The following is a 14,795-nucleotide window of genomic DNA, read 5'->3' on the forward strand; positions in this document are numbered from 1 at the left end:
AGTACAAATGCAGATAAATCAGTGAATTAGCAAATAGGGAGAAAGGCTAACATTTACACAAACATACGCACATATTTAGATAAGAGAAAAAATAATGAGTGCCATGAATTAAACAGTTTCTGTTTAACATAGTAGAGGTGAGGGGTACATACAATCAGCTAGTGTCGGTTCCCGACGGAAAGACTCAAGGACTCTGAAGTTGATCCAGTGTTCAGTCCTCCAGCGCGGATTGTCTCAGCTGGAGATCCAAACTCTCTCTCTCTCTCTCTCTCTCTCTCTCTCTCTCTCTCTCGCTCTCTCTCTCTCGTCAGGTTCTCCTTGGGGTCTCTACCTCTCTTGAATCAGTTATCGCTCACGCTCTCTTTCTCTCTCCATCTGTCTGATCCCTCTGTCGATTGATTTGTAATTTTGGTACAATGAAACAAGCACATCAAAGACACCTGACATATGAAGGGTTACTCTTTTTTTGGTTATTTTGAAGATTATTAAGTGTGCCTGTTTATGTGTGTGTGTGTTTGTGTGTGTGTTGCCAATTCTTCAGCAATGTAAACACAGAGATGCAGCAGGTTTCTGTGCCCCGTGTCGCTCTGACCTGGAGTGGGGAGTGGACGGTACCATATTGATCTGCTGTCCGTTCAACGGTCAGCCAGTTAGTTATTAGCTAGCTTCATGGCTCACGCAAATCCTGTATTAATGCTGAGATTTCAACATTAGTTGCTCAATCATTCAATAATTACAAGTAATTAATAAAAATAAGTCATTAAGAAGATAGCTGTTTAGTAATGAAAAATAATCCAATGAAATAAAAGCATACACTTAAATCTAATTTATTGTGATTTTCTGGTGCATTTAGTCCATTACCTCCTCCCCAACAAACACATTGAGACATTTATTTTAAACCCTTACACATTAACAAGATTCCCTCTCAAATCCAAGTCTTTATGATATATGAGAAAATACTGGGAAAGTCGTGAACGAGAGCAGGGAACAGCAGTATATAAATTGAGATACTGCGTACGGGATAGGATGTGTGTGTGTGTGAGAAAGTACTTATAGGTTGTGCCTGACTGCTCGCATTGATCGAGTGCCAGCATGTTCTTCTAAGGTGCCGACTTAGATTAGAGTGACCTTCCAGCGTATTGGCCACAAATACATGGTCTGACCTGACCAAAGTGTCCATAAACCCTGAGCCACACGACAGGGAGGCCCATATATTCCACCTCCAGCTCTCCCTTTTCCTGGGCATCTTCCAGTGTATTTCACCTGGCTTTTGATTAAACTCTAGGGTCTAAACAGGTTAGAGCAGCTTAGAACTGACTAAGCTCTTTCCTAGTCTCTACAATGGCATGCAGCATACCCACACTCACAAACACACAGACACATACACACATAGATACACACACATACACATGCTGCATATACAATGCTTGGATGTCAATTTGAAAAAGAAATTCCCAGGTTGCAGAACATCATCCAAAATGTCTTTCTTCTTCCGTGGCAAAGTTATAAAATATTATGTTCATTTAGTCTCATGGCTATCTTAAAGAATACCAATAAAGAAATGTATAGTGTGTGCAAATGGGTTTGTGAGATGTAAGATGTGCCACTGGGCGAGAACTAAATTGAACGTTCTTGACACATGCTGACTGACTCGACATTCTGTCCATCCACTCTGCCTCCTTCCCTCTTTTCTGCTCTCTCTCTCATCGACTTTTCTTCACTTTCCTTTCCTCAGTCTCACAACCAAATGTTCTCTTTCTCTCTGTCTAACTCTATCCCTCTCTATTACATTCTCTCCCTTTCGTTGTCCTTTTTTCTCCATTTCTCCCTTCCCCTCTCTTTCTTGCACTCTTTCCTTATCTCTCTCCATCCCTTCCTCTACTGGCGTTGGATCCTCTCTCATTCCCTGCTTGTCCTCCCAAAGCATTTCTTCTCTTCCCTCCCTACCTTTATTCTGTCTTTGTCTTCATCTCACATTTTTCCTCTGGCAATTCAACCTCAGTCCTTTCCCCTTTCTTTAAAACATGTCCCTCTGTCCTGCCTCTTTCATCCTCATCCTCATTGTCAACTGCTGATCCGGGGTCGGGTCGCAGGGGCTGCCTCTCAAGCAGTGTCCCCCACACTTCCCTTTTCCGGGCCACATTGACCAGCTCTGACGGGGGGATCCCGGGGCGTTCCCAGGCCAGTGTTGATATATCATCTCTCCACGTAGTCCTGGGTCTCCCCCGAGGTCTCCTCCCCACTGGTCGTGCCTGGAACCCCTCCCTAGGGAGGCACCCATTGGGCATCCTTACCAGATGCCTGAACCACCTCAACTGACTCCTTTCAATGGCTCCTATTTTTCTCTCTTTCTTCTTCTCTCTCTGCTTTTAGGAATCCCACATCCCCAATCCCATATCATAGTAACCACTGTGTGGATCTCTTTGATGTAGAAACCTCCCATTCTCTCTCATTGCTGTGTGTAGGATTAGAAATGTGAGATGATTCCTGAAAGGCCTCAAGAGAAAAATCATTTTTTTCATACATTTCATACAGACTGGAGGATTATAGAGAATCTTGTTAATGTGTAAGGTAAGGTTAAGATGAATCAAACTATTAAGTTCTTTATCAGGGTGGTAGTCTTTGGAAAACGTTGAAAATATAATTGAAGTGCTAAAAACTGCTTTCCTCACGTATTCATTGTATGTCGCTACGGTAGGAGGTAAACTGGTCACCTAAGCCAACTACTGTATATGAGGTGCAGAATCCCCATTGATGGCAAGGATGTCCATCTTTCCCGCTAACCTCAACATCTCAAATGATGTTGATCCCCAGGTGAAATCCTGTCTGGAAGAGGCCCACAGCCTGCTTTGGGTCCATCCATCCAGCGGTCAATCCGCCACCTTCCATCGAATCATTGGGTGACGAACCAAACTCCATCACACTGACCCCCGCCTCCACCCCCATTGGCAACCACCATGGTGGTGTTATATGGAGCCTGTAACCGAGGTGTTGATGGAATGTGAAGGGGGTGGGCTTGGATCTGGGGGTGTGCACACCAGGGCTTGAGATGCAGGTGTTGCTAGCTTTTCTGTCTCCAGGTTCTTCGGACCGACACACACAAAGACACGAGCGCACACGCATACACTTTAGCATTCTTAACCCCCCCCCCCCCCCCCTCCCCTCTAAAAAGAGAACACCCACACAAACACATATACCACACCCCCACACCCTAGCACATGTGCTTCAAAAGCACTGCACACCTTGTGTGTTTGACCCTCCAAAGCCTGCGGTGTGATTGTGGTCGGTTGCTTGGATACAACCCATAATATGGACATGGACGCTGAGCAGAGGAAGGTGAGGTGAAACCAGAGGAGGAAGAGAGTGCTACATTACACCTCTCCTCACTGACGAACACGCACAGAGCTTGTATTATTCATCAGTGTCAACCACAGGCTAATTGAGTGACCGAAGGTGTTCGTACGTACCTACAACGTGTTTGTGTTCATTCGGCTATTTGAATGTGTGTGTGTGTGTGTGTGTGTGTGTTTGTGACTGTAAAATACCACTAGGCATTCTGTGCATATGTATAAAACCCTCTCACTCTTTTGTTGCCTTTTTTTCTCCTGCTCACTGTCTCTGTCTGTCATATTTTTGTATTTCCTCCAGCTCTCTTTGTGTCTGCCTTGTCGTCTTCCTCTATCTGTCTGGCAATATGTTTTTTGTAATTTTTACCTGTCTCTTTCATTCATCATTTCTCTCTCTATATTTTAATACCTCTGTCTCCCTCTCCGCCCCCTCTGGGTCTTTATTATCTCTCTCTCTATCGTTCTCTCTATTGTTTGGGTGTGTTTGTGTGTACGTGTGTCGCTCTCTCTAATCATCCTTCTAGTCCTTTCTCTTTGTCTCCATGTCTATCTTTCTCTCCCTCGGTCTGTCTCTTTGTCATGATCTTTCTTTTATTTGTTCAATATATTTCTTATGTTTTTTCAAGTCGTAAAGTACAAAGATTAGGAGTAAAAAGTATGCCAATATGAAGAGAAAATAAGCAGATGTAACGAACAAAACAAAGAAAGAAAGGTAAAAAGACAGATAATGAAATGTATTGTTGCATCACTAGAACTCAAAGGTAAAACATAATATATCAAAGAACAGGTGAGTGGCCTATGGTGAATCTCACGACTGCGCGAAGTCTCCATTAAGTTGAGCAAGATGGTTTAAGAATGGAAGTTCTGATAGCCACGTCTTGAAGCGTGGCACTGCTTCTGACTTCCAAAGCCTTGAAATAAGTCTCAGGCTTGAACACAAAGTCGTTCAGTACAGAAAACCATCGGAATGCTCCACACCAGAAGTCATACAATTTTGGACAGGTCCAGAAGAGGTGGGTTAAGGAACAGTCATCCCAAAAAATGGATACTGTAGGAATAATGGCGCCTATGCATGACCTTAAACAGGATTAAGTGATGTCTGGCATTAATAGAACAATATTGGATTATACTGAGACTCTCTACCCAAACAATAACATCAATTTGGAGACCCAGTTCCTCTTCCCAAGCTTTCTTCAAAGATTATCTGGCATAGTTTACTTGTTCAGAGAATACCTTTACAAAATTTGAAATCAGGTGCTTGGATTCCGGTGTGTCATGCAAAAAACTATAAACCCTGCTTTCCTCGGGGAGAGATTCAAAATCAAGCATTTTTTAGCAGACATATTCCTAACCTGAAGGTATTTAAAGAAGTGTGTTGGTGGAAGGTAAACCTTATCGTTTAGCTGACTAAATGAGGCAAAATGTTTGTCAATGTACAATTCTTTTAAAACGACTATGCCTTTTAGCCCCCAACTATAAAAAGTTGCATCTGAGAGTGGAGGAAATGCATGGTTATGACTAGTGCTGTCCAGTGATTAAAATATTTAATTACGATTAATCGCATTAATGTCATAGTTAACTCGCGATTAATCACACATTTTTTTTCTATTCTAAATATCCCTTGATTTCGTGCTGCTAGCCTCTTAGTGAGATCAGAGAGTGTTGAGAAGGACAGTAATAAAATATATTTGGTAAGTGTAAAAGTTCCTTGCAGCACCGTCCGGCAGCCTGAGCTGTGCGCCCGCAACCTCTTAAGCTTTGTTCACACTACCTTCGTCCGTCGACGGATCTCATTGACTTTGCATGGGGCGCTCGCGAAATGCATTTTGGGTCCGTCCGTCCATTCGGCTCCGTGGCTTGCGTCAAAAAGTTGAGAAATGTTCAACTTTTCAGGCAGCGCCGGATCCGTCGGCCAATCAGATTGCGGTTATGCAAATACACTCCACGCGTTTGCTGGATCCATTTTGCAATAACAAGCAGGAAGAAGCAGGAAAAAGCCGGCTGTTATATGTTTTTAAAGAAATGCGGAAAAGTAGGATTGCTTTTAGTCACCTGTTGTTTGTGTCCTCTTTTGTATTAATATCCACACATCGGCTTTGTAGAGGGAGGTGATTTGATTGGCTGCAGTATGTCTGTAGTGATCTTACCCTGCTTTTCACCGTCTCTTAAAACCACAACAACACGATGCACATCTTGCAGGCAGGCAAACGTGAAAGGTCACGCTGACACCCTATGACGTCGCCTACTGGCAGAGCAGAGGCCTGTTTCAGGTAGCTGGTTTTGAGGCAACCCCGAGTTTGTTCGCTCTGAGTTAGTGGAGACTCTGGGTTTTCCATTTCAGGTAGCAGGTTCAGCGCAACCGAGAGTTAGTTGCTGCGGCAACATATGCCGTGGGTCTAACCTGCTCGGGAGGTGGTTAGACCTACTCCGAGTTTGTTGTCTATAAGGCTGAAGGCAGCTCTCCGACAGAAGGAAGTGTTAGAAATGGCATGCCCTTTTCTACGAGAGCCTGTGGACGTAGAGGCTGCGATCCTCAGAAGGAATCTCTGTGAGGAACGATTATTAAGACCCCGGTTGGATATACTTTCTTTTCCTGATAATTTTCTTCACGAGCGCTATCGTTTTTCAGCGCAATCTATCATTTATTTAGACCACCTTCTCAGCCCCCATGTTAACTGTCAAACACACCGGGGGCATGCTTTAAGTTCAATACAAATGATTTGTGTGGCACTGAAACGTTTTCTTTACACGTTTGTGATGTTTCCAAGTCACCGACCCATACGAACAATCAAGGAAGAGTTCTACAGAATTGCAGGTAACAGTAGCAATAATGTAGCCTATTTGTTTCTTGGAACGTTTTAATTTAATAAATAATGTGCACTATTTAATTAAATAAATTAATTTGTAATGTATTAGGGCAACTCGGGTTGTTCCTGCGTAAATTGACACACACACACACACACACACACACACACCCACACACACACACACACACACACACAATTTACATATTGAATAAGTGGAAGATATTAAACTTTACTCTTATTTTATTTTATTTTACTAATTTATTTTGCACACGCATTGACTTGTTCAGCTATTTTCTGCCAAGCTCTCTCTCGCACTCTTTCTCGCACTTGTTAAAATGGGTAACTGCTCGGCATACGCGTTCATTAGAATTTCCAATTCCGTGGGGGAAAAGTAAGTGACTCTACGCTTTTGGTACATGTTTGATCATGTTATCAGAGATCAATTGATGATGGCTCTTTATAGTCAACGGGTACGCCCTCAACCCAGAGTGAACACGCTCAGAGTTGATTAACCCAACGCTGATCACCTGTTCTGAAACCGAAAACCCAGAGTTGCTTTTCAACCCTGAACTCTGAGTCAACCAACTCAGAGCGCAGGATTAAACTCAGAGTATGTTAAACCAGCTACCTGAAACAGGGCTCAGGTAGACGAGGCTGCCAACTTTACCTCTATAGGATTACTTTTAGACATTTTTTATTCTCTAATAATTGTTTCACGCATTCATTTTTAAATGTTCATGCGTCATTTTATGAAGCATTGATAATTTAAATGGTCACTCAAAAGGGCTCTTTGGTCGATCAGAAGCAAAGGGGCAGGTGCTCAGGCACCCATAGCCCCCCACTTCAGCACATGCCTGCCTGATACTAATAGCAAGGGGTTCAATGCAAATCCCTAAATAAGATGAGGCTTCAGTCTGTTGGCCTCATACAAGGAATTTGGGAATTGCTGGGTTTCAAATAGGTGATGAAACATGATAGCATCTAGAATCTCTTGAGTGGTGATGTCAGGATTAAGCGCTTCACACGCTGCGTCACTTAATTTAGGGAGGTTCAGATTCTCATCTCACCAGATTTAATTAGATTTTATGTATAGCTCTGCTAGCATGCAAACCTCTCAGCTGGTGGGTTAATCACTTCTGGGTCTTGTCCCCTTGTTCTACATGTTTTTGTTTCAATTTAAGCAGTTGGTCCTGTACCTGGGCGGATAATATGTGATAATATTCATACTTCAGTTTAAGAATATTCTGTAAGGTGATGGAATCAGCGGGAGATTTATAGGCCGTTTATTAATTGCGTTAGATCTTAATCGAAAAGCAATAAATAATAGATTCTAGAGAAAAATTTGTCTTTGGGAGAAAAATAAAAATGGGGTGTGTGGGGTGCGGAAGCCTCCATATGTCAACTAGATGTGTGGATAACAATCAATTATGGTGTGGCAACTGGTTTGTTTGGGCTGATCCATCCAGAAAATTGTCAAACACACAATTGAAGTCACCACCTACAATGACATGCGTATCTGATAGACTGCGCAGTAAATTAAAGTCCTTACTGAAAAAGTTTGGGTCATCAAAATTTGGACCATACACATTTAAACGTGTGACATGGTATGAATTATTGTAGCCTGTCACCAAGATATAGCTGCCATTCGGATCACACATGGTGGAAACATGCCTAAATGGGATAGTTTTGCTGATCAAAATAGGCACTCTACGAGTTTTATTGGAAATTGTGGACTGGGAAATTTGATTGACCCAGCTGCATCTAAGCAACTTTGCTCTCGTGGGCTTAATATGAGTTTCTTGTAGGAATATAATGTCTGCAGCTAAGGATGAGAGATATACTTGAGAGAATACTTTTGCTGTTTTAATGGCATGCCCCAATCCACAGACATTCCAACTTGTAAAAGTAATGCCAACACCTCTTGAAGAAAGACTAGGATGCATATCTAAGTCCAGTGATTTGAACATTGTGAAGCCCTTGAAAGACACTGATAACAGCATAAAGGAAAACAATATAAAAAACACACTATAAAGAACTTTCGCAAACAAAGTGAGAGCACTTTCCCCTCGAACAAACATAGTTTAGCTAAGCTACAAAAGAGCCCTATGCTCTCTCTCCCAATACAAGTAACATAATTTAAAGTTTTTAATTTAAAGTTAACAGTCTGTTAAATTTCTCTCATACGAGTTTCCAAGACTAACCGAAGAGGCTTGAGTGGATGAGAGAGTTGCCTCTAATGGTGCGTTTCCACTGAGGGGTGCGGTACAGTTCGGTGCGGTAAGGTGCGGCACGGTCCGCGTTTCCACCACAAAAAGTTGGGTAGGGTCCGTTGATTGGTCGATAGAATCGTCACTTCTGTGCATCAGGGAGATAAAAACAAACACCCGCAAGGTATTACTATTAAAGTAACCGCAAAAGCTTTGTTAATTGAAGGAAATGCCTTCTTGGACGTCCTTCATTGTTGCTCTTTGTCTCGCTTTCTTCTTTTTCATTGAATTTATTAGCAGACTACTCTATGCAACGCTGCTTTGATGTCACAATGCTTACGTAGCTACCGTGGCTATCGCCATCCGGATTAAACCGTAAGGGTGTTGGCGATGGAAACGTGAGCCGTAACCCAGCTTTCCCGCTCCGAGCCGCACCTAACCGTTCCGCCAACAACGCTCGCTGGAAACGCCAGAAAAATGTTGATAGACTCTGCGTCAGTGTCTTTGCCTAGCCTCAAGGTCTGTCAAGGCGCGTTCTGGTGCTAGCGCTAGCACTACCTTTGGAAACGGTTGAGTTTTAGTCTTGATTGGGCTGCTATTTTGCTGTTTTTCACGCTCTGTCTCTGCTTTTCTCATCTCCTTGCTTTTAATAGTTGGTTGAATTAACAAGAGGTTGGGTAAAATGGTGTATTTCAAATTAAATGCTGAATTATTTTTTAACATTGAGAGGAAAAAACAAGTCTACTCCATCTAGCGCCACCATCTTTCTGTCACTCTCTAGATCTCTCTCTCTCTCTCTCTCTCTCTCTCTCTCTCCCTCTAACTATACCTCTCTCTCTTTACCTCTCCAGGTCGGCAATCGTTTCAAAAGCCAAGTTGTTGCGTTGGACTGCTGAACCTCTGCTGCTACATCTTTCCCTCTATGGATGGACATGAATATTTAATGGAGAGTGAGAAAGACAGAGAGACACTGTGAATGGTAGAGGGAGAGAGAGACACACAGAGAGATAGAAAGAGAGAGAGTGAAAGAGACGGTCACAGTGATACAGAGAAAGAGAGACACAGAGTGATACAGAGAGAGAGAGAGAGAGAGAGAGAAAGATAGAGTTAAAGCGAACGAAAAAGAGAGAGAGAGTCAGAGAAAGACTAAGAGCGATTCACAGAGAGAAGATGGAAATGAGATTCGGAGTGAAAGACACATACATATAAATAAAGACAGAAATGTGACAGGGGTAAATGGTAGAAACAGGCATTGGGGTAGGGGAGGGAAAAGGAGAGGAGGTGAAGAGTGTCAGAGTACAGTACGTGAAAGAGAGAGAGAGAGAGTATGGAGGAGAGGGAAACTCGAGTGGAATACCAACTAGCGTTCTGCTGTGGAACACTGATGTGTTTGTCAGGCAAGCCTAATTTAGACAGGAAGGCTTTGAGCTGTTACATACTATACACATACACAGACAGACATACTCTATGTACTGCACATAATAGTACGTAAGACACACATACAAACTTTACAGATATTATACATAAACATATTGATACACATAAAATGATGAAAGCCTTGCATAACAGGAAATTCAGTATACTGGTCAATTCCCTCAGCAGCAGGGAACCTTTACCTCTCCATCTTGTCTCCTTCCCTCTCTTTCAATCTATCTCTAAATGTCTCTCTCCCTGTCCCTCCATCCCTCTCCATCTCTACCTCTCTCTCTCATTCTCCATCCCTCTCTCTTTCCCTGCCTCTCTCTTTCTCTTCATCTCATTCTCCCTCTCTCTTACTCTTTCTCTCCTCTCTCTTTTCGTCTCTTTCACGGCAACAGATTGTGATAAAGTGCTCATTTAATACCTACCTAATCCTGCCCCCCCCCCCCCCCCCCCCCCCCACGGGAGAATCTGCTGTTGCTATAGATACACGTGTGTATGTGTGTTTAGTTGTGTGTTTGTGTTTGTGTGTGTGTGTGTGGTATATGTGTATGTACGTTTGTATGTGTTTGTGTGTGTGTATGTAGTATTTGTGTGTGTGTGTGTGTGTGTTTGTGTGTTAAATAAAGTAATACAGGCAGAAAGAAAGAAGAACAGCTATTCCGTCAACGGTAAGTATCACTTAAATAGTACTTATTTATTGTACTGCCGGCAAGGATGCCAGGGTTATTCGGTAGCATTGATTGTAATCACACTTACCTTTGGTAATTTAGCACACGCCTAGATCCAAGGCGACTCACAGGCGGCGAGGCTAAGGACAATCGAATCACACAATCGATATTAGAGCAACTTCAGGAATGTAAAGTGCTATAGCCTAAAGTTTCTAAGAGAGTGCAGAATGTAGGAATGGAGCAGGAGTCTATAGGAGTGTATTGCAAGACGTAATATAGGTTTGAAATTAAACCTGCATGCTATAGTAAAGACAAAGCTTAACTTATGGAGGGAATATCGACCCTACTCCACACAGGGCTACCTTGGACCCAAGAAAGTCAAACTCTATGTGGACCGTGGAGTACAGCGAGCATCGTCGTTCTCCGATCGGAGCACTTATGAAGTCACAGTCGACAGTCTTATTGGAGGAAATATGTGGGTTGAAAGTGTTGCAGATGGACTTGTAGAAGCATGCCGGGTGTGTGTGATCAGGATAAGCTGCTGCTTTAGATTTACTGCATGGCGGATACAGAAATGCAAGAATTGCAGAGGGAAATTCAATATATATCCAAATTACTCTGCATAAATGTGTCGGTACAATGCCTAGTTGGCCAATTGTATTTTTGTTACTGGGTGCAGATGCTTTTTGCGTGTGTGTATGTGTGTGTGTCTGTGTATGTTGTGAATCCAGCAGATGGTATGGATTCCCGAAGTGAGCCTGTGCCTACATAAATAAGTGTCTGTGGGTTTGTTTGTGTGTGGGTGAATACATACATACATAGATTACACGAATCACATAGCAGGCTCACGTGGAGTACAACACACGGTTAACTTTTTATTCATATCACGCAGTGCCTCTTGCTCAAGGAAGCCTACTGCGGACACTGGGGATCAACCCAGAATGCCGAGTTGAATGCCTCAGCTATTACATTATCCCCTATCCCCCCTTTCTCTCTGCACACACACACACACACACACACACACACACACACACACACACACACACACAGCACGTAATCGACAAGGAAGCCAAAGCACTGCAGTGATATCATTTAGTCACGAGCTGCCAGGATGAGGAGGCCCTCCTCTGCCTAGCGAGGGGCGGAAGAGAGGACATCACACACACCACAGAGGGAGACTCTGGAGCCCTGACAGAAACAGCTCCACCCCCCCTATAGTCCAACACCTGCTCCTCCTTCTACCGTTCCTTCTCATCATTCCCTTCCTAGCGTTCATCCTCCTCTTTCTCCTAAAGTGCCTCCTCTTCTCTCTCCTTCTCCCTTTCTTCCATCTCCCTCACCGCACCTCCTCCACCTCCTATTACACCTCCTGCCATTCCTCCTCTCCTGCCTCCTCATCTTCCACCTACTCCTTTGTCTCCCTGTGAACCCCAGGTGTGTCCTAGCTTTCATTACCCCCCCTGTTCTACTAGTCAGCTGTTTAGTTTGTCCTGCGTAGGCATCGTCTGCAACCTTGTCTGAAGAATATATATTTTTGGAGGTGGTGGAGGTGGTATCGTAGGACAAACACAGGTGTCGCTCATTACACTGATTATGGGTCCACTCCTTTTATGAACCAGAGCAAGGGTAGTATAGTTTAAACTAGTGAAGCTATGTCTACTACCCGCAGCCCTGGTACGTCAGAGGAGCAGACCCTTAATTAGTGTTATGAGTGAAACCTTGGTTTATCCTGCCACAAGGAATCTATGAAAAGGGTCTATTTATACAAGGGCATGGTGTTTGATCCTATTCAATGTCTGCAAGCTACCTTTTCAGAGGCATCCTTACAGAAAGAGTTCCAAACCCTGACCTGATCATGGATACATATGAATTCACTCTGAAGTTCTTTGGATAGAAGTGTCTGCTACATGAATATTTGTAACAATTGAATAATTGAAATATTGTATTGTATTTATCCATGGTGGACAGCATCACGGTAGTGTGTGTGTGTTTGTGTGTTGGCACACGTGTGTGTTTGTGTGTGTCGGTGTACCGTGAAAAACATTCTGTTCCACCAACTTTATTTTTTAAACTATTTTCTGCCAACACAACTGATATAGAGGGAGAAAAGTAGACAGTTCTAACAGAGAGTGAGAAAGAGATATTAATAGGGAGAATGAAAGAGAAAGTAAGGAGAGAGAATGGAGGAGAGAGATGTAGAAAGAGAGAAGTTCTAGATGAACATCTAATTTAAATTAGGGATTAGATTCACAAAGGGCAGAAAAAGTAAAAGGGGCAAACCAACCGAGTGTACCAGGAAGGGAGAGAGAATTGGACGGGAATGTCAGCCAATAATGTCATCTGAAACACATCACACCTTTGTCTAAATTGGAAAAGGGAGGAGTTCACATTTAACCAACAGTCCTGATAACACCCGAACAGTGTCAGGTACCGTTCACACTCTGTGGTTGATAGCAGCGAACTTCGCTGCAGGAGAAAGATCTACAATTTGCTACTTTACCGATTGAGCTACCGATTTAGCGCTGGAGTTCTCTACAGTGTTGAACAGTTGTACAGTGGATGTTTTGTCTAATTATCATCCTGAAGGTGTGGAAACGTTAAATTGATAGTGCTTGAAGCATGAGTAGCCACAGATGAGAGCCAGAGAACAAGCAGCTCCTAGGGGGTTGATGTACTAGAAACAACCCTGGATGATGTGGACTAAAGCACACTTCTCAATGATTTTGATGGAACATTTTCTTGGATAACTGTATATTTATGTCATCTATGAATTATTTGTGGTGAAAAAAAATTGGCTAAGCACTTGCATCAGGATTTGAAAGAGAGCTTTAATCTTTTAAAGCAAACTTTTACATCTTCATACCCCAAATGATTACAAACACACATATTTGCCTAGGAGAAGCACCATCGCATATTTCGTTATTCATAGCTTAGGAAAATGTCTGTTTAACCAATTGCTAACAAAAGTCTGACTTAAAACTGAGACTCTTTGAACCTTCTTTAAAGCGGAGAAACAAAACCCTTATTTCTCTGGATCCTCCAAAATTCTGATTATATCTAAAAATCAACCCTCCCACTCACCAATCACTGTTCTTCTCTCACATGCTTTGACTACACAGTAATGAACACAGTAATTAACACAGATTTACTGTCATGGGATATTTATCCCAGCACTCGTGTACAGGGTTTTTTCCAACACATCGGGCTGTTAACTGATTATAAACGGCTCCGGGTGTTTGTATGTATGCATTGTGTTCAGGGCCACACTTTTTAATCACAGCTCAGAGCTCCTGTATATCATACAAACTGACTATCCACCTTGCAAGCTGTACTCACAAGGCTGCATTTGAAAGAAGACCTAGATACTCAGCCCTATTGGTAGGACTCAAGATAGTTGTAGTACTTTCAAATCCTAAATCAACATAGATATAACATAAGGCTAATGAAAACGTCCTTTTGCCACGTCTCAAAACACAACAATATTTCCCCAAAATGACAAACAATTTCCTCATAAATCTTTTAACAATGCCCAACATAACTATCACTCAAATGCTCCTAGGGTTTAAAAATGGAGGCGATCATTGCGATGTGAGGTTGCGATGTTTTTATAATAATAATAAGGCCGAACTTTTTATAATAATAATACTAAAGGTGAAAGAATTAAAACATGTACGATATGTTTTAGCTCCATTAAGTTCAACCTCAACATCTCTTTTTACGTTTTGGCCGGTCTGACTCCGATCGGTACATACAGTCTACATGGTGCCACCAGAACTACAGAGGTGACCATTGGATAACTCTCTGTTATCGACACATGCCGAAAAGCGAAGGGAGAAGGCAGGAACCAAAATCCCTGCTGACACCCCTCCTCTCTCCCCATCCGACCACGACATGATCACATCATGACTTCATCCCAGCCTGGAAGGTTTAGAGCCCTTGAAGAGGCAGCACAATAAACAGAAGCAGAACACAGAGACAGCCCCCACATGCTATCACACTCATGTACATTCGACCACCATTGATTTTCCTCTTGAGGGAAAATAGAAATGGAAGAGCGAAAAAAATGGTATTGGGAAAGAGGACTTTGATGAGCAGCAATGATATAAGAGAGACAGAGAGGTAAAAATAAAGAAAGAGAGAGAGAGAGAGAGAGAGAGAGAGAGAGAGAGAGAGAGGTAGAGAAAGAGAGAGAGAGAGAGAGAGAGAGAGGTAGAGAGGTAAAAATAAAGAAAGAGAGAGAGGGAGAGAGAGAGAGAGAGAGGTAGAGAAACAGAGGCGGGGGGGAGAGGAAGGAAGAGTAAAACGTGGTTCCTGTACAGATGGACCCTCTGTAGGGAATTTGGA

Source organism: Pollachius pollachius (assembly GCF_949987615.1).
Source record: "Pollachius pollachius genome assembly, chromosome: 11".
NCBI lineage: Eukaryota > Metazoa > Chordata > Actinopteri > Gadiformes > Gadidae > Pollachius > Pollachius pollachius.